We start from the raw sequence: 26,287 nt of genomic DNA on the forward strand, positions 1-26,287 counted from the left end.
ATCGGGCTTGTGCTCCTGCTCTAACTCCCCTGTTGGAGGGGCAGCTTCTGAAAGGCTGTGTTGGGGACAGCTTTGCTTCCTGTCACCAGAGCTCTCTGGCCACCTTTCACATAGGCACTCAACCACAGTCTTCAAAAGCCAACTTTGGGCCCTCAGAGGTGTGGCTCAGCAGGTTGGGCATGGTTCCACGCAGGGAAAGGCTGCTGGTTCGATTCCTGGTCAGGGCATATGCCCAGGTTGTGGGTGCGATCCTTGCAGGGGGCGCGAAGGAGGCAGCTGATCCATGTTTCGCTCTCACAATGATGTTTCTCTCTCCCTAAAAATCAATTTAAAAAAATTTTTTAAACGTCAACTTTGGAATTGATTTAAAGATGATGTAGTCCAAATATTCATGGAATAAACATTCAAGAATTATAAAAAATGTGAGTACTTAGGAGAGCCCCTGGCATGTAGTGTTACATTCCTGAGTTACTGCCTTACCTCTCACAGCCTTATTCTCATCTGAGAGAGTGATTACATTACCCAGGGTCACAGTCTGGTGCGTGGCGGTGCTGGCTGAGGCTTGAAATGGGGCATTCTGCCTCCAGACCCTGTGCTTATCGGCAACCTTTCCGTGTATGGGAGGACTCCCAACCTGCTGGGCCACATCCGCCAGGGTGCAAAGGAGTATATTTTTAGATGCCTTCTCCAGGTTCCTTTTATGATCTTTTGCTCTTCTGTTAAATTAGGAAATAAACCACCAATATAAGATACACCAATCCTGTATGGATCTTAAAAGTGCAGTGGCTCATAGGTTATTGAGATTCCTGTGCATGTTTTTCAGTTAGACCTGGGGCAGTATCCAGTTGCCTGAATTTGGAAAGTATAAATTATATCAGCAGTCAAAAGATACATGGAGCAACAGAAGGCAGCTCCAAAACTCATAGGACCTGTAAACTTTCTATGATTAACTGTGCCACCACTCATCTGAAGGAAATGTAGCCGTAGTTGCTGGTGAAACTAAGGAGCCCAGATATTATCTTCACTACAAAGCTGGGTCGGCATCTCACACAGGCTTTACTTTCCCAGAGGCCAGTCATTTATGAGATTTACCCTGTTCTTTCAAGCTACACGTTTCAAAAACATTTCTTTTTAAGCCTGTACAGTTCCTATAATGAATTATTTTCACTAATTGTTGTGCTAGAGGAAATGAAGGTAATCAATGGTGTAGATGTGAGAAGACTCTTCAGGGAAATGTTAAATGGTTGGCCAGAGAGCAACTCACCAAATAGTTGGCACTGTTGCTTGAACAACCATGGGCACAACCATTACACTGTTTTAGGGTCATGGTTGAGTTTTCATGCATTTCTTGTTAAATGCATCTGTTTACATATTAGAAACAAGACTGATGACGTACCAAGTTTTTATGTTTTAGGAAGTGTGATAGGCTGAAAGTGACCCGCCTCCCAAAGATATCCATATCCGATTGCCTCCAACCTGTGAATGTTACCTTAATTTGAAACAAGTTTTTGCAGTTGTGATTAAATTAAGGATTTTGAGATGGGGAGACCACATTGGATTATCTGGGTGGGCCCTAAATACAATCACAAGTGTAAGTGCCCTTAAATGAGGGAGAGGGGAAGAGAGATTAGACGCAGAAAGAAGAGAGGAAGCCCATATAAGGATGGAGGCAGAGATTGGAGTGCTTTGGCCAAAAGCCAAGATGCCAGGGAAACTTGATCTCATGCAATCTCAATCTCCCAAGGCCAAAATAATAATAAAAATAACCAAAATAGTGAAACCACCAACAAAAAAATTACATGAAAATAATTCACCATAGCAGCTAAAGAAGGAAAGGAGACTAAACCAACACTAAAAACCTCAAAATGGGATGCCAAAGGAGAAATATGAGGAGAATTGGCAGGCACAGCATAGTGAGATCATTAACCCAACTTTCCTACGTGCTGTTTCCAATATTAGCGAGCTGTAGGAAAACAGAGCTTCTGAAGGAAGGGAGTCAACTCCGGTAAGGTGGAGTCAACCCTGGGGCTTTCAGGGAATTAAAAAAGGCCAGTGGAACTAGAGCACAGTTCCATGCTGATTTACTTTTTAAGCTTTGGAAAGTAAAGCATTTTTCTGATCTCTGTATTTTACTTTTTTTTTTTTTTTGCATGTTAAAGTCATCATTTAAACTGGATGAAGGTGTATTAGCCATCTAATGTCTTTTGAATATTAATTTTTCTGCCTTACATTTAAATAGATTCAATTTATCATGATATTAATTGAGACCCTTAATTCACTATTATTATCCAAGTACAGAATTATAAGTGAAAATTTAGCAAATACAGAAAAGAAGAAAATACACATTGCTCATTTTTTTTCAGTGTCAATGATATTGTCATTTTGGCTTCTAATCTTTAAGTCTTTGTTCTATGCGTGCTTATTATTTTGCACAAAAATAGGATTATAATGTACCTAGTATTTTGTAACTTGCTTTTTTCACTAAAGAATAGATTTAGTTTAAAATAGTTTAATATTTTTCCATATCTTTTGTATATCTCATGCAATGAAAGTATAACATTTCATCACATGGGTGCTTATTATTTATATTATTTTTAAAATAATTATTTTAATTTTTGTTACTATAAATAATGTATAATCTTCCCTGGCCAGTGTGGCTCCGTTGGTTGAGCGTCCTGCACACCAAAAGGTTGCCGGTTTGATTCTCAGTCGGGGCACATGCCTGGGTTTTGGGCACGATCCTTGGTGGGGGCGTGCAGGAGGCAGCCAATGGATGTCTTGCTTTCACATCGATGTTTCTCTCTCTCTGCCTCTCCCTTCCCCTCTCCCTAAAAGTCAATTTTTAAAAATCTTTAAAAATAAAAATTAAAAATGTATAATCAATGCTGTTATAAACACAGATGTACTTGTGTATTTACAGGCATGAATATTAATCTCTTTAGGATGCTGTTAAGTGGAACTTCTGATAAATTAAGCAGAATTCTATTTTTTATGAGCTTATCAATAATTTAAGTGACTATGTATACACACATACATACATATACATCTTATGATTAAGTTATTTTCCAAGTTGTACTACGAAGTTTATGAGAGAAAATGCATTTTTATTTTTTATTACCTTTGGAAAGCTAAGATTATCATGGGTTTCTTCTCTGATGCAATCAATTCAGAGTTCTGACCGCTACTGTCCCAACTGGACTTCAACACTAAGTGGGACTGTGGAGTTCTGAACAAAAATATTTTATTAGCAATTCATAAGGCATACTAATTGTAAATGTGGTATTATACCACAGTACTGTAACAGAAATATAGAAACAATTGTTTTCTATTCCTCCTTTTAATTGTTGAATTCCCTCTAATAAAAGTGTTTCTTAGATTCATGATCACTTATATTATCCACATATAGCTGTATTTCAAGACCAAAGCCGGCTGAAAAGAAGGCAGAGATCTTCACACTGGCCTAAGCGGTCCCAGGCTGCTGGCCTCCCACTCGCAGGGGGTTAGGAAGGAGCCTGAGGATCTGGGCATGAAAGAGGAGAGACTGGTTGTTGCCTTGGCCCTTAAGCTACCCGGTCAGGTGGGGAGGGCCAAAGAGAGAGCCAGTGCTTCTTCCCTGCTGAAGACGATGATGCTAGAAGCCACTGTTTAGGTACAGAGAATGCGCCAGGGCAGAATTAACTAAATACATCTCAAGGCGGTGACGGTGGCTTACTGCGACCCCTAAAGAATGGTCTCAAGAGAGACCGATCTGAAAATACTTTTAAAGCCAAACGGAAATGCCTCGCTTTGCAGCTCATGTATTATGCGACTATGAGACAACCATTATATGAAAATGTCTTGCAGTGTTTGAAAGGTTTAAAAGTCACAGCCCTGAGCCGATCCTCCTCTCCACCGTCTCCTCTATGATCATGAGACAGCTGCCAGGAGAAGACTCATTTAAGAGGTAATTTTTAGAGTGAAAAACTGCCTTTGAAAATGACTCATAAACAAATAACAAATGCTCTGAAAAATAGATTGTGTTTTTTCTCAATATTTCTGTTATTCAGATATGATTAAGTAACGAGCAGTACCTAATACAATGATAGCACTTGCACCCTAAAGAAATCATCTGGTCTAGCTAGTCATCGTGTCATATGTGATGATAAATCTGAGGCCTGCAGGGGTTAAGTGGTGTTCCCAGCATAGCCTATTAACATAGGTCTCCTAGTCATTTTCCGTACTATTCCTCTAACACAGCGATTTTCAACCTTTTCATCTCATGGCACACATAAACTAAATTACTAAAATTTTGCAGCACACTAAGACATTTATTTTGCTACTGTTGTATTGGCCGTTGTCATTTTTTTACTTGGCAATCTAAGGGAAAAGAGGTCACTGCCCCTGACTAAATAGTGAGGTATTTTATATTTGTAAAATTCTTGCAGCACACCAGTGGTCCCCCCCTTTTTAAAAATTTATCTTTATTATCGAAAGTATTACAGATGTCCCCTTTCCCCCCATTGATCCCCTCTCCGCATCCACCCCACTCCCAGGCGTTTCCCATAACAATGTCTGTATCCATGGGTTATGTTTATAGACATATAATTTCTTCAATTAATTTCTCCCCACCCACTCCCCCACCCCCACCTTCCCTCTGAGATCCCTCAGTCTGTTCCATGCTTCTATGTCTCTGGATCTATTTTGTTCATCAGTTTATTTTGTTTATTACATTCCACATATGAGTGAGATCATGTGGTACTGGCTTATTTCGCTAAGCATAATACTGTCCAGCAGTTCCCTCCATGCTGTCCCAAAGGATAAGTGATCTCTCTTTTTTACAGCTGCGTAGTATTCCATGGTGTAAATGTACCACAGCTTTTTTTATCCACTCATCTACTGATGTGCATTTGAGAAGAATGTATATTCTGCAGCTTTAGGGTGGAATGTTCTGTAAATGCCAATTAAATCAATCTGATCTAGCATGTCATTTAGGGTCACTGTTTCCTTGTTGATTTTTTGTCTGGAAGACCTATCCAGTGAAATCAGTGGGATGTTAAAATCCCCTAGTATGACTGTCTTGCTGTCAATCTCTCTCTTAAAGTCCTCTAGAATTTTTAAAATAAATTTAGGTGCTCCTATATTGGGTACATATATGTTTATCAGGGTTATAGCCTCTTTTTGGATCCATCCCTTTAGTATTATGTAGTGACCTTTCTTGTCTCCCATTATGGTCTTCATTTTGGAGTCTATTTTGTCTGATATAAGTATTGCTACCCCAGCTTTCTTTAATTTCCATTTGAACGGAAAATCTTTTTCCATCCCATCACTCTCATCCTGTGTGAGTCTTTTGTTTTGAGGTGGGTCTCTTGTAGAAAGCATGTATTTGGGTCATGTTTCTTATCCATTCAGCCACTCTATGTCTTTTTATTGGAGCATTTACTCCATTTATATTTAAATGGATACTTATCTATTGCCATTTTAATTCTTTATGCCTATGTTTCTCTTTCTCTCTATTTCTACTTCTAAGTACAGCAATTCCTTTAACATTTCCTGCAACGCTGGTTTGGTCGTGATAAACTCCTTTAGCCTTTTTTTCTGGGAAGCTCTTTATTTCACCATCTATCTTGAATGATAGTCTTGCTAGTTAGAGTAGTCTTGGTTTCAGATCCTTGTTTTGCATTACCTTCAATACTTCATGCCATTCCCTTCTGACCTGTAGAGTTTCTGATGAGAAGTCAACTGGCAGCCTTATGGGAGCTGCTTTGTAGGTAGCAGATTGCTTTTCTCTAGCTGCCTTTAAGATTCTCTCTTTGTCTTGAATTCTTGGCATTTTAATTATGATGTGTCTGGGCATGGTCCTCCTTGGGTTCTTCTTGCTTGGGACTCTGTGCCTCCTGAACTTGTGTGACTTTTTTCTTCACCAGGTTAGGGAAGTTTTCTGCCATTATTTCTTCAAACAGGTTCTCTAACCCTTGATTACTTTCGACCTTTTCTGGCACCCCTATAATGCAAATATTGTTATGTTTCATATTGTCCCACAGCTCCCTTAGACTGTCCTGTTTTTTAATTGTTTTTCTTTTTGGATCTCTGATTGTTTTTTTTCTACCCTGTCTTCTAATTTGCTGATCCGATCTTCAGCTTCCTTTAATCTGCTGTTTATTCCTTCCAATAAATTCTTTACTTCTCCTATGTCATTCTTAATTTCCTTCATATTTTCCATATCTTTTCTCATGCTGTTGAGCATCCTTACAATCAGTATTCTGAACTCTATATCTGAGATATTTCTTATCTCCATTTCAATTAGCTCTTTTTCTGGAGACTTCTCTTGTTCTTTCATTTGGGGCTTTTTTGTCTCCCCATTTTGGCTACCTGTATTGGTTTGTTTCTATGTATTATTTAGATATGCCAGGACTCTCAGTCTTTTCAGAGGGTCTCTGGTGCAGGCCAGTGTCGGACACAGTTTGTGACTGGCCCTGAGTACCCTGTTTGGAGCTATCAACAACGCTAGGCTTGAGGTCTCCTCTGCTGGGGCTGGGTGCAGTTGGACAGGACTAAGATGTACATCAAAGTCTGCTTTCCAAGGCCTGGATTCATAAGTAGATCACACAAAGACTCAAAGCACTCTGAGGTCTGCCTCTGCCTGCAGGCTGATTAACCTGATTTTCTTAATGAGCCTCAGGCTGTAGAAACTCCACAGGGTGAGGTGGCTGGTTGTTATCAGTCTCTTAATGAGCCTCAGACTATAGAAGCTCCTCTGGGTAGCGCTAGGAGTTTTCCACCAGGGTGAGGCAATTGCTTCTCTCCCCCCCCCATACTCCCCCCAGCAAAAGCAGCATATTGTCTGCCTGAGAAAGATGTCCTCTGCAGTATGGGGGAATGACTCAGCACAGGAATCCAGATGGATACCTTCTGATCTCAATCTCCAGAGCCCACAACCCTAGAGTCTTCTCACACAGCTCCAGTCCACTCTGCCCTCCCTCTGCTGGAGCCCAACATGAGTGGCTGCACAGGAAACTGTGTGTTGGTTCTTTAAGAGGGTGCCTGCAGTTTCAGCCGTCTCTCCTTGGCAGACAGAAACCCTGCTGCTTTTCACAGCCAGATGTTATGTGGGCACCTTTCTCAGTTCTGGTGCTCTTGGCTGGGAAGCCCAGCCTGAGGTTTAGACCCCAGAGTCCTCAGTGGGAACCCCCCGCAGCTGAGACATCCCTCCAGACCTTCAGCTGCTGCCTGTGAGAGCCCAGCCAGCCCTCTTGCACCTCCACACTTCCTACCAATCTCTATGTGGTTTCCACTTTCCTCCTTGGTTATGAGGGTGCTCTCCAGCTCATCTTCAGTTGCAGTTGATTCTTCAGGATGGTTTTTCTATATTTTAGTTGTAATTCCAGTCTGTTTCTGGGAGTGTGTTAGTGTAGCTTCCACTCAGTCTGCTGCCATCTTTAATCTCTCTCTCTCTTAACTTAGGAAATCATGTTCAAGATAAGGCGAGGCATAAAAATAAAAAAAAAAGATAAGGTGAGGCATTTATTTATTTAATATATGACCCACCTGGGAATTTTTCTTTTTTTAATTGAATTATTGGGGTGACATTGGTTAATAAAATTATATACCAGTGTGCTGATCTAACACAAACTGCACAAAGCAACAGATCAGATCAACAGAAGGATCTATCTACCTCCTTAGCATTTACCATAAGTTACCAAGACCCAGACATGGACAGTGATCCTTCAGCCAATGGTCTCAACCAGAATGACATACATAGTTTGTATGCACAGCAAATCCTCCAGTTTTAGTCAATCTAAAAATCAAAATTTTTTGCCATTGTTCTACAATTATTCACATAGAACAAATATGATGGGCTCAAATTTTTATCCCTCTTAATGATTTCTGTTCAAACTTTCATTCCAAAAAGTTTTGTATTAATAAGTAGGAAAAAACAGAAGTCTTGTTAAATGACCCATCAATTGTATGAACCACTTCTGATAAACAGTTGATCATTTTCAATAAAGACACTGAACATTACTTGGCTTGAGTGACCAAGGTACAGTTGTCTTAGATACCTTAAACAATGACCCCTTGAGTGTACAGCAAAATATACAGAGAAAAATGCTAGAAAAAAAGGCTCAAATATCAAGACAATGAAAGATTATCAATATCTTCATCTGAGAATACATGGTCTGGACAAATATATTTTGTTAATTGATAGAGTTAAGTATTTTTTTTTCTTTTAAATAAAAATGAATGACTGAAAAGTTTCTATAATATTCTTATTCCTATAGTTCAGTCATTTGGCAATTTGGAGAAGCATAATGATATGGCTGGTGTTTTTTTTTGCAATTTACTCTTTCCTCTTGTCCACCATTCCTATTGCTCCTGAAATGACAGGACAGGTCAGTTTTACTATCATTGGTGAGTGTGCTTTATATTCTTCATGAAAAAATTATGTTCTTTAACAGTAAAGCTGATATCACTCACTTTCAAAATAATTTGGAAAGAAAAGATAAAATCAATACAACTACAAGTAGTTGGTGATTTGACTAAATTCTAGTTGATGTTTTAATTATAATATCATTTTATCTAAAATCTCATTACTTCAAATTATCTGTATTAACCACCTAAAACATGCTAAAATACACATGCTGGATAAAATATTTTTACAGTGTATTTTTTAAATATATCAGTGATCTCAACATATAAAGAATTCCTAAAGTGCCAAAAACAAAAAGGAAACTTAAAGACAGCGTGGGAAACTTTAGCTAACATTGGCAATACAGGTGTGTTAGATACTGATACGGATTTGAGAGACAGGGAGATAGACCTTAACAACCTCATTGGGATAGGATGTATGTCTTTGGGGTCTATGAGAGGGATGGAGAAGGAAGTGAGACCACTACAGTGTCCAGGGGCCAGAAAGCATTGCCCTATCTTGAAATGGGACAAGAAATCACCTTCCACTCTATTCAAGAAGCATCAGAAAACTTGTCTATTTGGTTTCTGCACTCTAAGCCCTTTCTCCAAGCTATACCACATAAAGGGTTCAAGAATCCCAAGCAAATAAAATAATACTCAAATTAATCCAGTTTTGGTGAAAAGTCTTGACTCCTTCTCCAAAAGAAATTATAAAATCACCCATAGGAACTTTACATTCCCAGGGACAAAATGCTCTCACAGAACACAAATTCTCCACTAAAGATGAACATAACTGTCTGGCTGGTGTGGCTTAGTGGTTGGAGCCTCAGCCTGTGCACCGAAGGGTTGTGGGTTTGATTCCCGGTCAAGGGCACATACATGGGTTGCAGGCTCGATCCCCTGCCCCAGTCAGGGCGCCTGCGTGGGGGGGGGGAGCAGCTGATCCACGTGTCTCTTGTTGATGCTTTTCTCTCTCTCTCTCTCTCTCTCTCTCTCTCTCTCTCTCTCTCTCCCCCTTCCTCCCTTCCCCCTTCCCTCTGCTCTCTAAAAATCAATGGAAAAAATATCCTTGGGTAAGGATTAACAACAACAAAAAGATGAACATTATTGTGTAACCAGAGTGACAACTCTTTAGACAATCAGAATACGTTACATGGAGGGAGAATTTATACCCCAAGATCTGGAAGTGAAAAAGCTATCTGAAAAATAATAATTAAAATGATTTTTTAATTAAAAAGAAAATTTAAATAAAAGAACACTGAAGTAGAAAAAAAGATACATATGACAAAGAACCAAACAGAGGTTATTTAAATGATAATATATAGTCAACTGGTGGTGTCCAGTTAAATCATTTCTTAGTAGGTGATGTCAGCATTATGACAGAATAAGAAGCCTCCTTTGTTTCTCCCCTTAAATTTATAAGTCAGACAACTTTAACTCAGCAAAGGATCCCTTGCTAAACACACAAAAATGCCTGCAAGATCCACGCATTGAAATACCTGAAGGTGGGGCTGTTGGAGTGAGTAGGGGAGCGGATGAGGGGAGGAGAGGGACAGTGGTCCCAGATGCAACTCAGCACCCGCACGGCCCCACTAGCATAGCAGCGATGGAGAAGCCAAGCTGAAGCCCTCCTCTATGGTCTGGATCGTACGGAAGCAGAAACGGTGGCCCAGGAAAAAGCATCTCTCTTCCCCCTCCCCATTACAGCAGAGCCCTGCAGAGGTGCTGGGAGGCCTTCAACAGTACAGCAGGGCCCACAGCCATTGCTGGCAGGGGAGCGGGTCTGCGAGATGGAGAACTTGCCTCCCTTGCCCCACCCATCCCAACAGAACCAGGTAGAGAAAACGGAGACACCTTCAACAGTACAGCGGGCCAGGCAGCTAGTGCTTAGGGGCGATGCGGTGCCAAAAAATCATAAACTTGCCCACCCTGCTTCACCAATTCCCGTTCAGTAGAAGCAGTGGGGATGCCTACAAAACTACAGCAGGGCCAGTGACCATTAGTAAAAAAGAGGTAGTGTTGGCAGCTCCCAAAGCCAGTTTTCCACCACCTCCCAGATGCCCCCACTACACTGACAGAGCCCTGTGACCGAGGCAAGCTGGTCCCAGTGGGCACGCAGCATTTCCTTTAACTAAAGCGACGCCGCTCCACTGTAATCTTGGGGGCATGTAAGAGAAAACAAAAACTTGCTCTACAACATAATCTACCGGATAACAAAAGAAAGTATCCTACCTATCAACATGATGGATTGTGAGAGCAAAACGGTATTTAACAAGAAAAGAGCTCACTATCTCAAATGCACAGCGAAACAATCCATCAAATTCCATGAACAACTAAGTTAACGTGGGTGCACAGAAAGCAAATAAAAAGCCCCCAGAAACCAAACACAAAGTCGTAGAAGATAGTGACTTAAATGACAGAGAATTTAAGATTGTGTTTATGAAGGAGCTCAATAAGGTACAAAAGAACTCAGAAAAGCAGTTTAATGAGCTCAGGAAGAAAATTATTAAACAAAAGGAGTACTCTACCAAAGAGATTGAAACTATTAAAAAAACAACCAGAGTTTCTGGAGCTGAAGAGCTCAATAAATGAGATGAGGAATGCATTAGAAAGCACTGGAAATAGAGCAGACCAGATGGAAGAGGGACTTAGTGAGCTCAAAGTTAGAAACCTAGAAGTGCCCAGGAGAAAGAAGAGAGAGAACTAGGAGTTAAACAAAAGGAAAGAACTTTACGAAAACTTTCTGACCCCATTAGAAAGAGCAACATAAAGATAATGGGTGTACCAGAAGGAAAGAGAGGAAGAGGGGAACAGAGAGCCTACTCAAAGAAATAATTGATGAGAACTTCCCAAGCCTATGGGAAGAACTGGATTTTAGAATAGAGTTAGGTAACAGAATACCTAATTATATCAATGCAATAAGACCTTCTCCAAGACAAATTTTATTCAAACTGTCAAAATTATTCACAAAAAATGAATTCTCAAGGCAGCCAGGAGGAAAAAAGGCTGTAACCTATAAAGGAAACCCCATCAGATAATAATAAGATTTTTCAGTAGAAGCATTACAAGCCAGAAGAAAGTGGAAGGAAATATTCAAAATGTTGAAAGAGAGGAACCACTAGCTAAGCAGCTGATCAGTGACTCTCTCATCATCGATATTTCTATCTCTCTCTCTCCCTCTCCTTTCCTATCTCTGAAATGAATAAAGATATATTTGGGGAAAAAAAAAGAATTTTCCATTTCTTCTAAGTTATGAAATTTGGTGGCATATAGACTTTCATAGTATTCTTCTATAACCCTTTGTATTTCTGTGGTGTCCATTGTAACTTCTCTTTCATTCTGATTTTATTTATTTGAATCTTATCTCTTTACTCCTTAGTGAGTCAACCAGAGGTTTATAAATTTTATCTTTTCAAATAATCAGCTCTTTATTTCATTATTTTTTCTATTGTCTTTTTTCTCTCTATCTCATTTATTTTTGCTCTGCTTTTTATTATTTCCTTCCTTCTACTGACTTTGGACTTCATTTGTTCTTTTTCTAGTTCTGTAGGGTGGGATGTTAGATTGTTTATTTGGGATTTTTCTTGTTTATTAAGGTAGGTCTGTAAAGCTATAAACTTCCCTCTCACTAACACTTCTGCTGCATCCTCCAAATTTTGGTATGTCATGTTTTCATTTTTGTTTCTATGTATATTTTGATCTCCTTTTACCCAACAGTTGTTTAATCTCCACCTGTTTGTGGTTTTCCAGCATACTTCTTATAATTAATTTCTAGTTTCATACTGTTGTGGCTAAAAAATATGCTTCGCATGATTTCAAACTTCTTAAATTTATTGAAGCTAGTTTTGTACCCCAAACACATGATCTATCATTGAGAATGTGTGCACTTGAAAAGAATGTGTATTTTGTCATTTTGGAATGGAAAGTTCTATAAATATTAAGTCCACTTGGTCTAATATGTCATTTAAAGTCGATATTTCCTTATTGACTCTGTTGATTTCATTTATTTATGATCAAATCTTTATTATTTTTCTTTCTTCTGCTAACTGTGGGCTTATTGTTCTTTTTCTACTTTCTTGTGGTGTAAAGTTAGGTTGTTTCTTTATGATCTTTCTTTTTTTAATCTAAGCATTTAGTGCTATAACCTTTGTTTTAGAACTGCTTTTGCTGCATCCCATAAATTTTTATATATTGTGTTTTCATTTTTGTTTTGCCCAATTTCTGATTTCCCTTTTGATTTCTTCTTTTACCCATTGTTTATTCAAGAGTATTGTTCAATTTCCACATATTTGTGATATTTCCAGTTTTCCTCCTATTACTGATATCTAGTTTCATACCATTATGGTCAGAAAAATACTTGATATGATTTCAATGTTCTTAAATTTGTCAAGGCCCAACTTATAACCAACCCTGGAGAATGTTCTATGTGGGATTGAGAAGAATGTGTACTCTGGTACTGTTGGATATAATGTTCTTTATATATCTATAAGGTCTCATTGGTCTATAGTGTTATTCACATCAGCTGTTTCCCTATTGATTTTTCTGAAAGTAGAATATTGAAGTCCTTTACTATTATTGTATTGCTGTGAGTGTCTACCTTCAGTTTTGTTAATATTTGGTTTAAATAAATATTTAGGTGCTCCAATGTTGGGTGCTAACAAATTTATAATTTTTATATCCTTTTAATGAATTGACTGCTCTAACACTATACAGTGACCTTCTTTGTCTTTTATGACCAATATTGACTTGCTGTCTATTTTACCTGATATAAGCATAGCCACACCTGCTCTCTTTTGGTTACCATTTGCATGTAATACCTTCCTCCATCCCTTTACTCTGAGCCTATGTATGTTCTTAAAGCTAAAGCGAGTCGCTTATAGGCAGCATATTGTTGGATCTTGTTTTTTTAATCCATTCAGTCAAGCCGTGTCATTTGATTGGAAAATTTAATCCATTTATGTTTATAACAATTATTGATAGGTAAGGACTTACTATTGCCTTTTAAACAAAATTAATTATACTCACAGGTCCTAGAGATAGGAGACACAGCATGTCACACAGGGCCACATGGGAAAGATATCAGGGTGGTCAGGAGGTAAAAGACAGGAGCACTTAGGCCATGCCTTTATTCGTTTTTCAATAAAGGGGAAAGGCAAGTCAGGGTAGGGTAAACAGCCTAAGATAGGCTAATTTGAGTAATTTTGGCATTCTTTGGGCTATAGGGATGGTTTTATGTCCTGGTACCCGGCTCTGGGATGATTAAGGCAGAAGAATATTGCCTCCTGGGGTGTATGGGCCATATAGAAGAGATATGGCTGTAAAGTGGTTAGTTTGTATATCAAAAGCATGATCCCAGCTGAGACTTTGCTACTTCTAAGAACTGGCTAGCCCTGGGAGGGGCAGATAGAAAGTTTTTCTTAACATGTCCAAGTATCATAATATACAAAAAATTAAACATATATACAATACAGATTTTTACCCAATCTCAAATCAGTAAGTCCTTATTGAATTAAAGTGATTAGACAACCACCAATAATCTGCTAGGCAGAGAGAAGAATGAATTCTCTCAGGGGAATATAATGGTATAATGTTTTACACACAATATCTGGCAGTTAAACAGCTGCATTACTAGGTAATATGATGTTGAACCATCTTTATATTCCTCAGATAAAACCTATTTGATCAAAATATTTATTTGGTTGTTTGTATATTTAGATTTCATATACTATGCTGATTTTGTAGTTCTAGATTCATATGACTACATTCATATTTCTGACATCTCCAGGTTTTTGTTTAAATACTCTTTATTTCTGTTTATTTGCAGGTCAATACGGTCTTGGTTTGCCCACATTTCTGGCTGGGTTTTCTCATAGTCCCAACTATGTGCCTGATTCCAAATGTAATTTGGAAATTGTAAGTTGAAAAATGGACATGGGAACACAAAAATATATATATTGTCATGGTTACTTACCCTTTTCCAAATATATGGCTTTTAAATTAAACTAAGTGCCACTTTAAGAATATTAAATGTCATGGAGCTTTTAAAGGAAGTAAATGCCCCCCTGCATTTTGCCATTGGAGATTTACTAGCAATACACTTAGAAAAAAAGATGGAATCAAATGAATAAGAGGGAAATTTGGCAGTAATATTACCTAGTCCATAATGTTTTCTGAAAGAGTTCCATTCTTCATTCACTCTTTCCAAGTGTGACTTAAGTAACTTTTATCTACTTTACAGGAGCAAAAACCTGAAACCAGAGGATCACAAATTTAAAATGTTAGTAAAATGAAAAAGTAGGATGGAAATTTTCAAATTAGAAAGGCATTCTCCACTTTCTCAAAAAAGTTTGGAGTAAGAATCTTTCAGATATAATATTTAAATATTAGATTAGAGGATCCTGTTTTTTTGTTGTTGTTTTTTAACCAAGTCTAACAGAAAAAATAAAAAAGCTTTAAGCTAAGGTGTTAAAAATACCTGAAATCTCGAATGTTAAAAGTATTGTTAAAGGTGAAGAATCCAGAATATTGTAGGGTTTAAAATTAGAAATAATTCATATATAATATTAGTTATTGCACACAATCTGTAACATAAACAACAGAGCTCCAAAACATTGTACATTTAAAACTAATAAGCAGAGAAAGGCATACTCTAGACGGTATATTATTAATTTTGCTTTTCAAGGTCCACTTTTTCTTTGATTCCTCTGTGTATCAGGGCAAACAATTATTTGTAGACCTCAAAGTGGAAAACTGAATCTTTCTCAAATTTTCTCCCAAACATAGCAGGTTTTCTGTGTGTGTGTGTGCGCGTGTGAGTGTCTTTCTTTTCATTCATTCTACTTTCAACAAGAATTGTCTTGCCTGAGAGTTTAAGAAACCTTTTGAAGAGCCATTCTTATCAGTATTAATGCATCAACCAAAGTTAGCGATGGGAAGTGGGCAGAAAGTGCTGATAAGTTTGTAATGTCTATATTTATTCATACTGTCTTAAAAGTAAGAGGTTTCAGCCCCGGCCAGATGGCTGAATTGGTTGGAATGCCCTCCCATACACCAAAAAGGTTGTTGGGTTCTATTACTGGTCAAGGCACATACCTAGGTTGCAGGTTCAATCCCTGGTTGGGATGTGTACAGGAGGCAGCCAATCAATCTCTCTCTCTCCCTCTCTCTCTCTGTCTGTCTCTCTCAGCTTTCCTCTCTAAAATCAATGAACATATCCTCAGGTGAGGATTTAAAAAAAAAGGTAAGAGGTTTCAGAGACAGGCACAGGCCATTATTACCTTCCTAAAGCAGTAGCCATATTGTTCTCCTTGCTCCAATATTTTCCTCTTTGGGATCAGGCAATGAGAACTGGATGGACAGACCTGCAAGTATGAAATTTGGACCAAAGAAGAGCAACCCTAAAAATATGTACCTGAGAGTTTATGCAGGAGAGGAGCAGTTATCTGTTCCTTTTTCCTGTGAGAGGAGAAAAATTTTGCTCCCTAATGTAAATCAGTTTCCTTGAGAGGAGAAGGATCTTGGTTTCTTACCCTTTGAAATGTAAATAAAATTCTCCAGGGGTGAGATAAAACAGGTGTCTTCTGAGTTTATATATCTCTGTAGCTCCAGGTCTCATCCCTTTTGGAACTATAAACATTTCTTCCCTAACATAAAATGTTTTCTCTATGGTCCCACAAGTACACTTTATCATCCATTTGATAAGTTTGCCATTTGGGGAGGAAGTCATCCTAATTTAATTAAGTTACAGACCCAACTTTGTGTTGATAGATTTGTGATTTTGTTCATTAAAAACAATCACAACAAAAAGTTCTGCTGTGAGGTAGATTTTCCATTTTGGAGGCACCTTCAGTCTGAGTGCTAAAGAATTCAAGGCCCCAAAGTCATTAACTTCATACCAAGGTGTTGGTTCCTAGTAGCAGAGCTAGGGCTTTGGGGGAGGCGGAAACTTGAATTGAACTTGGATATGTATAAGACTCCCAATTTAAAGTAAGCATTTCATATCTAAACCAAAGCATAGATTTCCCTGGTAAAATATGTATTGGTTCTGTTTCAATCCATATCTTCTTTTGCTTATAGAATGTAATATTTATCACTCTGCTTATATTCCATCTGAGTATAAAATATCACTATTAAATTGGATGAAATTGAAATGTCTTATTTTTCTGGGAAGATAAAGCTTCCTATTAAGTACTTGATCCAGGGAAATTTTAATCTGCTACATTTTAACTTTGGAAAATAGGCAGTATTTTTCCTCCTAAGTATTCCTAACTATATATTAATCTACGTCCTATCCACAAGTTGTTCAATTTAATTTCAGAAATAATTATTGAAAAAACAAAGTATTGATTAAACACTAGATTTTGTCATTTAGAAAGAATGAATCAAATATTGATAATCTACAAGTGTATGTACATGCACTTTTAAATATTGGCATCACTGACTATCTTGAAACTTAAATTTTTGAACCCTGGCACATTTCTACAGTGTGTTCAACTTTTTAAGACTTATTAAATTCTGGCAGTTAGCAATATAACCATTACAAATATGTTACTACGAGCTCTTAAGAAAGTTAACTGCATTTTTTCTGCTCTTTAACAGCCCACTTTTTATTTTTCCATCTCAAAATTCAGATTGTTAGGAGTAAAAAGAATTAGAATGAGTCCAGCTGGTGTGGCTCAGTTGGTTGGGCATTATCCTGTGCACCAGGAGGTCACCAGTCTGATTCCTGGTCAAGGCACATTCCCTGGTTTCTGGCTCGAGCCCCAGTAGAGGGTGTGCAGGAGGCAGCTGATCAATATTTCTCTCTCATTGAGGTTTCTAGCTCTCTCTCCCTCTCCCTTCTTTTCTCTGAAATCAATAAAAACATATTTTTTAAAAAAAGGAGTTAGAATGAGTAGTTGAGTCATTTTCTTTCCATGGTATTTAAAAACTTTCTGGCTAATCATCTACTATTAGGCAATAAGGAGCATATTTGGATCTTTAAACACTGTATTTTTATCTTCTTAACCACCAGAACTTGCATGTGGTAACAAACTTTGCTTGAAATATGTGGTATCTGGATAATATGCATTTCTTCAAAAGCATAAATCTTGATTTTCCTATGGGAAGATAATTAGTTTGTTCTTCCAAACTGTTGATTTGAGATGGCATTTTCAAACAAGCTGCTGTATACTCATTCACAGCACAACGAAGTTCATTTGTTCAAGTTGCTATAAAATGCTGATAGCAAAGCCTTTGCTTTTTGTTCTGTTTTGTTTTTTAACCTCAATGCATCTATTTCATTATGAACCTACTTATTTTTCCTGCTTATAAAATATTCCATAATCCAGAATGACTTAAAATCCTTGATGCAGTCCGAGGAAGACACTTAAATGAAAATTAAGTAGAAATTAATTAATGTAAAATAATTTCAGTATACAAGTGACTTGGATTTTAAAAGATTGTATGTACTACTAAACTAATTTCTTTTGAACTACATAGTACTTACGCTAAAACAAAAGTTTCAAAGATTTCACATTCTCTTTTGTAATGGAAATTTTAATATTTATATCTGTTACTGAACCCAAGTTCAGCTGCCTGCTGCAATGAAAGTCAAACTAGTGAGACAGGTGCTGGTGAAAAAGGAAAGAGGTTTATTCAAGTGCCACCATCTCAAGAAGATGCGGGAGCTTCCCAGTCCTCAAAAACCCATTTCCACATCTAGGTGTAGGAAGAGGTTTTAATTAAGAGAAAGAGAGAAAGCAGAACAAAGAGATCAGGGGGAGGGGCTGCGGACATGCAGGCAGTGTCCTTGCTGGTCCCAATATGGAGTTTCATGGTTAGCGTCCTTGAGTGAGCTATCTGGGTTTTTTGTCAGTGAGTTCCTGCGTCTGGGTGGTTGGCATTAGCCAGGACTTTGAAGGTCAGGTTGCTCCTTAGGTTTACAGAGGAACTGAAACTGCTGGACTGTGAAGTATACTAAAAATAACTTTAAACGGTAAGCTCTAGTTTGAGAGAAAAATCAGGTTAGAGTAACAAGGTGATTACTTTTACATTTAACTGTCTTTTTTCCACCTTCTCCTCCCATGATTTTCCACCTTACTCTTTATGATTTCCTAGGTTTATTAAGTGCATCTCAAATAGGCAGCAGGGCAGACACATCTATCATGCCAGCTCCCTCTGTGGTCTTGCTTTTGGCAAATGACAACTTCATTCTTCCTGTTTTTCAGGCCAAAAATCTTGAAGTCATTCTCATGTTGTCTTCCTCATATACCATAACCACTATGTCAGAAAATCTTTTATCCTACTTTAAAGGAAATTGAGAATTAGATGATTGCTCACAATCTCTACTGTCTTGCCCTGGTCCATCACCTATAATATCTCTCCTGGATTATTGCAATAGCCTCTTAAAAGTATCCCTGCTTCCAGTCTTCTCCATAGCAGCCAGAGGGAGGAGGTTTGGATAGTGTAAAACAGATCATGTCACTCCCTGCTCTCTACCTTCCATGACCTCCCCTCATGGTGCATTAAGCTTATACACACTAAGTTTATTTTAACTTCTGGTGGTTGGTGAACAGATATTCATATACCTGTGTTAGGCCAGAGGATCTGCTAATTTCTGCTATTTTCCTCTGCAGATTTTTGCACAAAAGTTTGTATATGCAGGACATAGCAGCTCCTCTCTCTTTTCTCCCTTAGATGAAGCTGTGGATGCAGGAGGATAGGGGACTGCATTGCAGAAGAAATGGATCCTGGTTTCTTCCAATATCTGAATTGCTCCCATTCTCCCATTGCCTGGGAAGGAGAAAACAAATCGCAATGTTTGCTCTTGCAGTTGCTGCTTTATTCTCGCTGGTCCTTGTTTGATGGCCTTGAGACAAGAATAGGCCAAACGCAAAGAATGACAGAAGGTTTATAGAAATTATATGTGTATTAACATTTTTTAATCTCTATGGCCAAACTATCTCCTGAGAGAGATCAATTCCAGTTGTTGATATAATTTGGGTGTTCTTCTGAGTAGAAGTTCTAATGCTCTTTCTTAGTAACAACAAAAGACTTTTATTCTAGGTTTTTACATGAGGCTTGGGCATGTCTTGGAGTTCTGAGTGGACTTTCTCTGAATTTGAAGTGTTTATACAGTGATTATAAGGCAAAGAATCAGTCTTTGGACTATATTGAATATCTGCTACATTATGAGTACTTTGTTAACTCTGAAGGAAAGGGTCAAAACTACTGATTATATGGCCTGGGTAAAGAGGCCCAAAAGCACATTTAAAAAATTTTAGAGGGCAGCAAAGTTGCAAGTATTGCCAAATTTAAATTAAATGAATGGGGCTATTAATCAATATCCACATATTTGGCACCTACTAAGTTCTTAGCACTGACAGTACCAAGTGTTGTTGAGAGTGTAGAGCAGCTACAACTCCTGTATAATCAGTTTGGATAAATGGCTAATTCTAATCAGTTTAAACAAACACCTATCCTATGACTCAAAAGTTCCATTTCTAGGTGTTTACCCCGAAAGAATTTTAAATATATGTTCTTACATTTAGGTACATAAAGCTAAAAGATCCCCAATCAGGTTCAACCCAAAGAAAATCTCACTAAGGTATATTATAATAAAACTGTCAAAATTCAAAGACAAGGAGAGAATCTTGAAAGCAGCAAAAGAAAAGAAGCTTATCACATGCAAAGGAATGTTCATGAGGCTATGAGCAGATTTCTCAGCAGAAACCTTACAGGCAGAGGGAGGCAGATGCTATATTCAAATGCTAAAGGAAAAAACTGTAGAGCAAAGCTATTTTTCAAAATTGAAGGAGAGATAAAAAGTTTTCCAGACAAGCAAAAGCTAAAGGAGTCCACCACCAGTAGAGTAGCCTTACAACAAATGTTAATGGGACTTCTTTAAGCTGAAACAGAAAGGGGACTATTTAGTAACAGAAAAACATATGAAAGTATAAATCTCACTAGAAAAAGTAAATCTATAATAAAATTTAGAATAATCTAATGTTGAGAAGGTAGTGAGTTAATTATTTATAAAGCTAATATGAAGGTTAAAAGACAAAAGTAAGAATAACTATAACTACAAATCATTTGTTCATGGATATACAAGATAAAAGGAGTAAATTGTGACATCAAAACATACAGCATGGGGTGGGGAGTAAAAATATAGAATTCATTCAAACTTAAGTTGTTATCAACTTAAAGTAGACTGTTATAGCCCTGGCTGGGTGGCTGGAGCATCTATCCATACACCAAAAGGTTGTGGGTTCGATTCCTGGTCAGGGCATATAACTAGGGTGCAAGTTCAATGCCTGGTCGGGGCATCTATGGGAAGCAACCAACCGATGTTTCTCTCACATCGATGTCTCTATCTCTGTCTCTGTCTCTCTCAAATTCAATAGAATATAAAATAAAAAAATAAAAAAATAAACTATTATAAATTGTTTTATGTAAGCCTCATGATAACCACAAAGCAAAAACCAATAGTAGATATACAATAGATAAAGAGAAAGGAATCTAAGCAGACCACTGCAGAAAATCTTCAAATCACAAAGAAAGAGAACAAAAGAACAAATAAAGGAACAAAGGAATTATAAAGCAGTCAGAAAACAATTAACATAATTGCAATTAGTACAAACCTATTAATAATAACTTTAAATATAGACGGACTAAATTCTCCAATCAAAACACACAGTGACTGAATGGATTTAAAAATAAGACCCATGTGTATGTTCCCTACAAAAGACTCACTTCAGATGTAAGGACACACACAAACTGAAAATGAAGAGATGGAAAAAGATATTTCATGCAAATGGAAACCAAGAGAAAGCTAGGGTAGCAATACTCATACCAGACACAATAGACTTTAAAACAAAGACTGTAATAAAAGACAGAGAAAGGTGTTATATAATAATAAAGGTGTTAAGCCAACAAGAGGATATAACATTTGTAATTATTCACCAGGGTAGTACCTAAGTGTATAAAGCAAATATTAACATATTTAAAGGGAAAAACAGACAGCAATACAATAACAGTAGGGGACATTAATACCCTACTTTTAACAATGGATATAACACCCAGTCAGAAAATGGGTAAGGAAGCATTGGCCTTACATGACATGTTCAATCAGATGGACCTAACACACATACATAGAACATTCCATCCAAAAGCAGCAAAATGCACACTCTTCCCAAGTACGCATGAAACATTCTTCAGGATGGTATATATGTTAGGCAAAAAAACAAGTCTTAATAAATTTAAGAAGATTGAAATCATATTAAGCATCTTTTCTGACCAAATGTAATGAAACTAGAAATCAATTACGAGAAGAAAACTGGAAAATTCAAAAATATGTGGGGATTAAACAACATGCTAGTTAACAACCAATGATTCATTGAAGAACACAGAAGAGAAATAAAAACACCTTGAGACAAGTAAAAATGGAAATAAACATACCAAAACTTAAGAGATGCAGCAAAAACAGTTCTAAGAGGGAAGGTCATAGTGATATATACCTACATTAAGAAAGAAGAGAGAACTCAAATAAAGAACATAACTTTACACCTCAAGAACTAGAAAAAGAACAAAGCAAGCCTAAAGCTAGTGGGAGAAAGGAAATAAAGGATTAGAGTGGAAGTAAATGAAACAGGAACTAAAAAGACAATAGAAAAAAAATCAGTGAAATTAAGAGCTGATTTTTTAAAAAGTAAACTAAATTGACAAATCATTAGTTAGACTAAGTGAAATCAGAAATTAAAGAGAAGCTACAATTGATAGCACAGAAATACAAAGGATAAAAATTGGTTTTCACCTCTTCTTGACTGCAAATGTTTGAAATTATTTAATTTATATAATTAAAGTTCTTTGTAATTGAAAACTTTGACCTTCATAAAGGAAAAGCATTAGTCAAGAATTACAGTGATAATTAAAATATGAATAAATGGTTAAATTTAATATTGACAATCTTCAACTAATAATGTAAGTGTACAAGTCTTTCACTGATATGTTCTTGGTCAATTAACATTAAATTTCAAAGCACCCAAACTTGAAGCTTAGCAAATTATTAATCCAGTAAAATGGGGAATAATAAACTTAATAATATATCCTTTCAGTGTTGTCATGCTTATTATATGATATACGGTAATATGCATTTCTTTTTAATACATTACTGTAGCAAACATTGTCGGTTGACTGCACAGCATCCATTTCCCTCCACTTGCTTGCCACCACAACCCTGGTTTTGTTCAGGTATCCATCCTTTCTTTACATTAAGTTCAGAGGGAAGTCCCTTTTAGGTTTAAGTCAATGGTGGCGGTTCTATTCCTGCGTCCGTACTTGGCTCAGAGGTGGGCCTGTGCCTGAATTTTGGCCAATGAGGTATGAGGGGGACTGTGCTAAGCAGCCTTTGGGAAAGATTGTTTTTCTATTAAGAAGACCAAAGGAGATGGCCTCTTTCTGACTCTGGAAGTTTCTGTATCTGGATGTGATGCCTGGAATTGCTGCAGTGATCACAGGAGCGTGAGGAGCCTTTTACAACATCCAAATGGAGATATAAAGATAGCAGCTGAGCTCACAGGTCGAGTTCAGATAGAGACAGAAATCTGGCCGTGGGTCTACAGGTAGTTGGATGCACTTGTCGAGGAGACAGTTGAGAGTGAGAAACGAAGGAGGCTGAGGATCTTAAATTCCTTGCTATCTTTATAATAATACAACCCCAACCTTAACCCCCAAGTCTTGGGTAAATGAGTGAAAGACACTACTATCTTAACAGTATTTGGGGGAATCGGGTGAAAACGACTGGATTCTATTTTGGGGTCAGCACACACAGAATGACTTTAAGTGAAAGGGGAACTTTTTCAGAGTTACTAAGAGCAAATCACTGAAACCCAGGCAGGGATTTGGTGGCATCAGAGCATCTGGTGTGCTCCCAGCAGGATGTGGGAGTGGGAGGATGGGAGGGGACCTTGCAATGAGAACTAAATTCCAACAAATAAGGCGCCCTCAGCGGACATGTGCAGTACATGAGTGGTTTTCAGGAATGCCAGACTCATTCTATGATTCATTAATGCTTTTGAATTTATTTGTAGTAGATATTGTATTATGCAGCCACACACTTTGCCAGACCTTAGGGTGACATCGGGAAACAAGAAAACCCGGTTGCCTGACGTCATGCAGGTTATGATCTAGTTAGGGGAAAATTTATTAAATACATAATTTGCTTGGACAGAGTCTTGCCTAGTCCCTGAAAAACATCCTTTCCCCAGCCATTAAGGCTCTTGGAGAAAATATTTCCTAACAGAACTATAAACTACCCTAAGTAAATCATTTGGGAAAAAATGTCTTGTTCCACAGGTCCCTGTTAAAGTCTTATTTCACTCAGGAAGCCTCTTTGGGAGGCCTCCCCATGGAAAGACACTTTTTAAAGTTAAAGACATCTGCCGTCTTTGCCAGCCTGCCTTTCTCAGGGGCTGTTCCTCAGCCTTCCGCCAGCTGTTGCTGGCCTGTGGGTTTCTTCAGAAATAGGACACTAGAGGGAACCCGCGGTCTGTGCGTTCCCTTCAGGGCGGCCAGCCACGGCCACGGCCACGGCCACAGCCACACGCAGCACTGGGCGTTACCATCCATCTGCGCACTTAAGCACTTGGTCCACTACCCAGCTAGAGTGACATACAATATGCCCCTGTAAATATGTGATCACACACAAGCTACACGGCCAAGTTTTCCCTGAATTAGTTTTTTTACCCAAGTCAGCATTTGGCCCAGATATCTTAGTCTTTACATTTATGCCCCGAGAGAGCAACCACATTTAATACTTTGAAAACTAAAAAACAAAAATTCATTCATATAACCTTGGACAAGTCACTTCTCGAGATCTGCCCCCCCCCCCCCCCCGTACGGAACAATTAGACTGTCCCCGAGGGTGTCCTGGAGTTTTGACATCCAGGAATCCTCGTTTCTATGCAGGTAGGTGGATGTTCTGGGGAGATGACCCCTAAACCTCGGGACCGCAGGAAGCTCCGGGAATACCGGCTACAGCCAGGGGCGGGCGCAGCTCCTGCGGGCGAGTGCGGAGGGCGGGGCTCAGGCGGGAGGAAGGTGGGTGCCAGCGCAGTGTTTGGTTCCGGCTGAAGCTCCCTCCGCGCTCCGCCGAATTCCTCCCCCTGGGCTACACGTCCAACAGCCAGAGGCTCTGAACACCTCGCCTGAGGGAGGGAAACGAGCCTCCCGCGGCGCGCCCGAAGTTGCCCCGCGAGCCGCGCTCTCCCTGCGCCCCGCCGCGCCGCCCGAGCTCGCGGTGCCCGGTTCGCGTCTCACTAACTCCTGCTGAACTCCCTCCCCGGGGTGCTGCCGATCAGCGCTGCAGGGGGCCGGGGGGCTCCCGGGCGCTCGAGGGGCGGGGCGCAGGGTGGACCGCGGGGTCCGACCGGGCCGAGGAGGAGCGGGGATCCGGGGGGATCCGGAGAGGCGGCGAGGAGTGTGGAAGGGGGGGCGCGCGATCCGGGAGAAGCCCTTGGGGCGCGGCTCGTCCCCAGCGCACCGGGATGGGTCAGTCCCGGGCCTGCGGCTGCTGAGGGGCACAAAGGAAGACTGCGTGCCACGGGCAACGTCCTCCCGACACCCAGCCTTCCCCGTCCTCGCCCATCCAACTGCCGCCCCGCGGCCCCGACCCCGCAGCGGCGGGTCTCGGGGTGGCCCAGTAGCATCGCCGCGTCCGGGCAGCTGGCTGGAAACCCGAGCTCCCGGCCCCGCCTCGGGGCTGCGGGCTGGCGCGCCCCCGCCCGACCGGCGCCCAACGAGCTCTGGGGGCTCCCACGCACGACGGGCGCGCGCCAGCGGGGTGGGCGGGGCTCGCCTGCGCGGACGGACACACGCCTGCCGGCTTCAGTCGGCCTGACAGCGCCCGCAGGGGTTTCAGGCTCACATGCAGCTGAGATAAGTTGTCTCCAGCTCCTGCAGCTATATTCCTTACTTCATTTAATGTGCATTGTTGAATATTCCTTTACTAGGCGTTATTGTTCACGTTCTTTTAATTCTTGGTGAAAAGTGAGGCCTATTGTTTTCACCTGCCCCATATTGAGGGGACAATTCGTGCTGTGAAAATATTCTCACTGGACCAGGAAAACATCAAACAGGAACAGTTGTGGACTCCTGGTTTCAATGGAAACAAAATCTTCCCAGTTCTTTAGATTTACCTAAGTCAAACTAGGGCATTATTCCTCAGAGAGAAACTGCTTCTTCTTCCTTTCAATAGTTTCCTTTTGAAAACAATTGCATTATCTTGTTAGCTGTTGCACTTTATGAAGTTTTTGAGCAGCCATACAAATTGTTCTCTGAAAAACAGTGCCTTTGACTAACAACTGGGTGTATGAAAGAGTGTCCAGGTGACTACGTGCTGGAAGTGCTTTATTTTATGGGGAGGAGGGAGGAGGTAGAGCCTGACAATAAGGGACTCTTGTAGAAATATCATAGGGAGGGTAAATATCAGCAAAATCTATCCCAGCACGTGAGAAGTCATGGGCTTCTCAAAAATATCCAACCTGCTGTTAAATGACTGGTTGGTCATTTGGCGATACAACTGAGTGATCGTTATTTTGTATCTATGAGACATCTTTGGTACCTGTGTCATTTTGCCTTGGTCAGTACAAATTGTGCAGGAGCAGACCTTTCCTGGGACCTCATGTTCACCAGGCACTGTGCTGAGGGCTCAGGCCTCATGCTTAAGAAGGTGAAGACCTGGGCCCTGGCTGGGTAGCTCAGTTGGTTAGCCAAGGCTGCGGGTTTGATCCCCGGTCAGGGCACATAGAAGAATCAACCAGTGAATGCATAAATAAGTGGAACAACAAATTGATGTTTCTCTCTCCCTCTTTCTCTCAAATCAATACATTAAAAAATTAAAATTAAAAAAGAAGAAGATGAAGAT

The 26,287-nt window shown here is 39.4% G+C and overlaps 1 long non-coding RNA gene across 1 annotated transcript; it reads right to left on the reverse strand.

The window, feature by feature from the left end:
• Window positions 1–289: 289 nt before the first annotated feature.
• On the reverse strand, window positions 290–19,035 carry LOC107546428 (uncharacterized). Its single transcript, XR_001604130.2, has 4 exons — window positions 18,954–19,035; window positions 14,539–14,633; window positions 3,119–3,226; window positions 290–316 (listed from the first exon to the last, which is right to left on the reverse strand). It is a non-coding gene; the product is annotated as an uncharacterized LOC107546428 (long non-coding RNA).
• Between the last annotated feature and the right edge of the window lie 7,252 nt (window positions 19,036–26,287).

Source organism: Miniopterus natalensis, chromosome 2 (genome assembly GCF_054644295.1).
Source record: "Miniopterus natalensis isolate mMinNat1 chromosome 2, mMinNat1.hap1, whole genome shotgun sequence".
NCBI lineage: Eukaryota > Metazoa > Chordata > Mammalia > Chiroptera > Miniopteridae > Miniopterus > Miniopterus natalensis.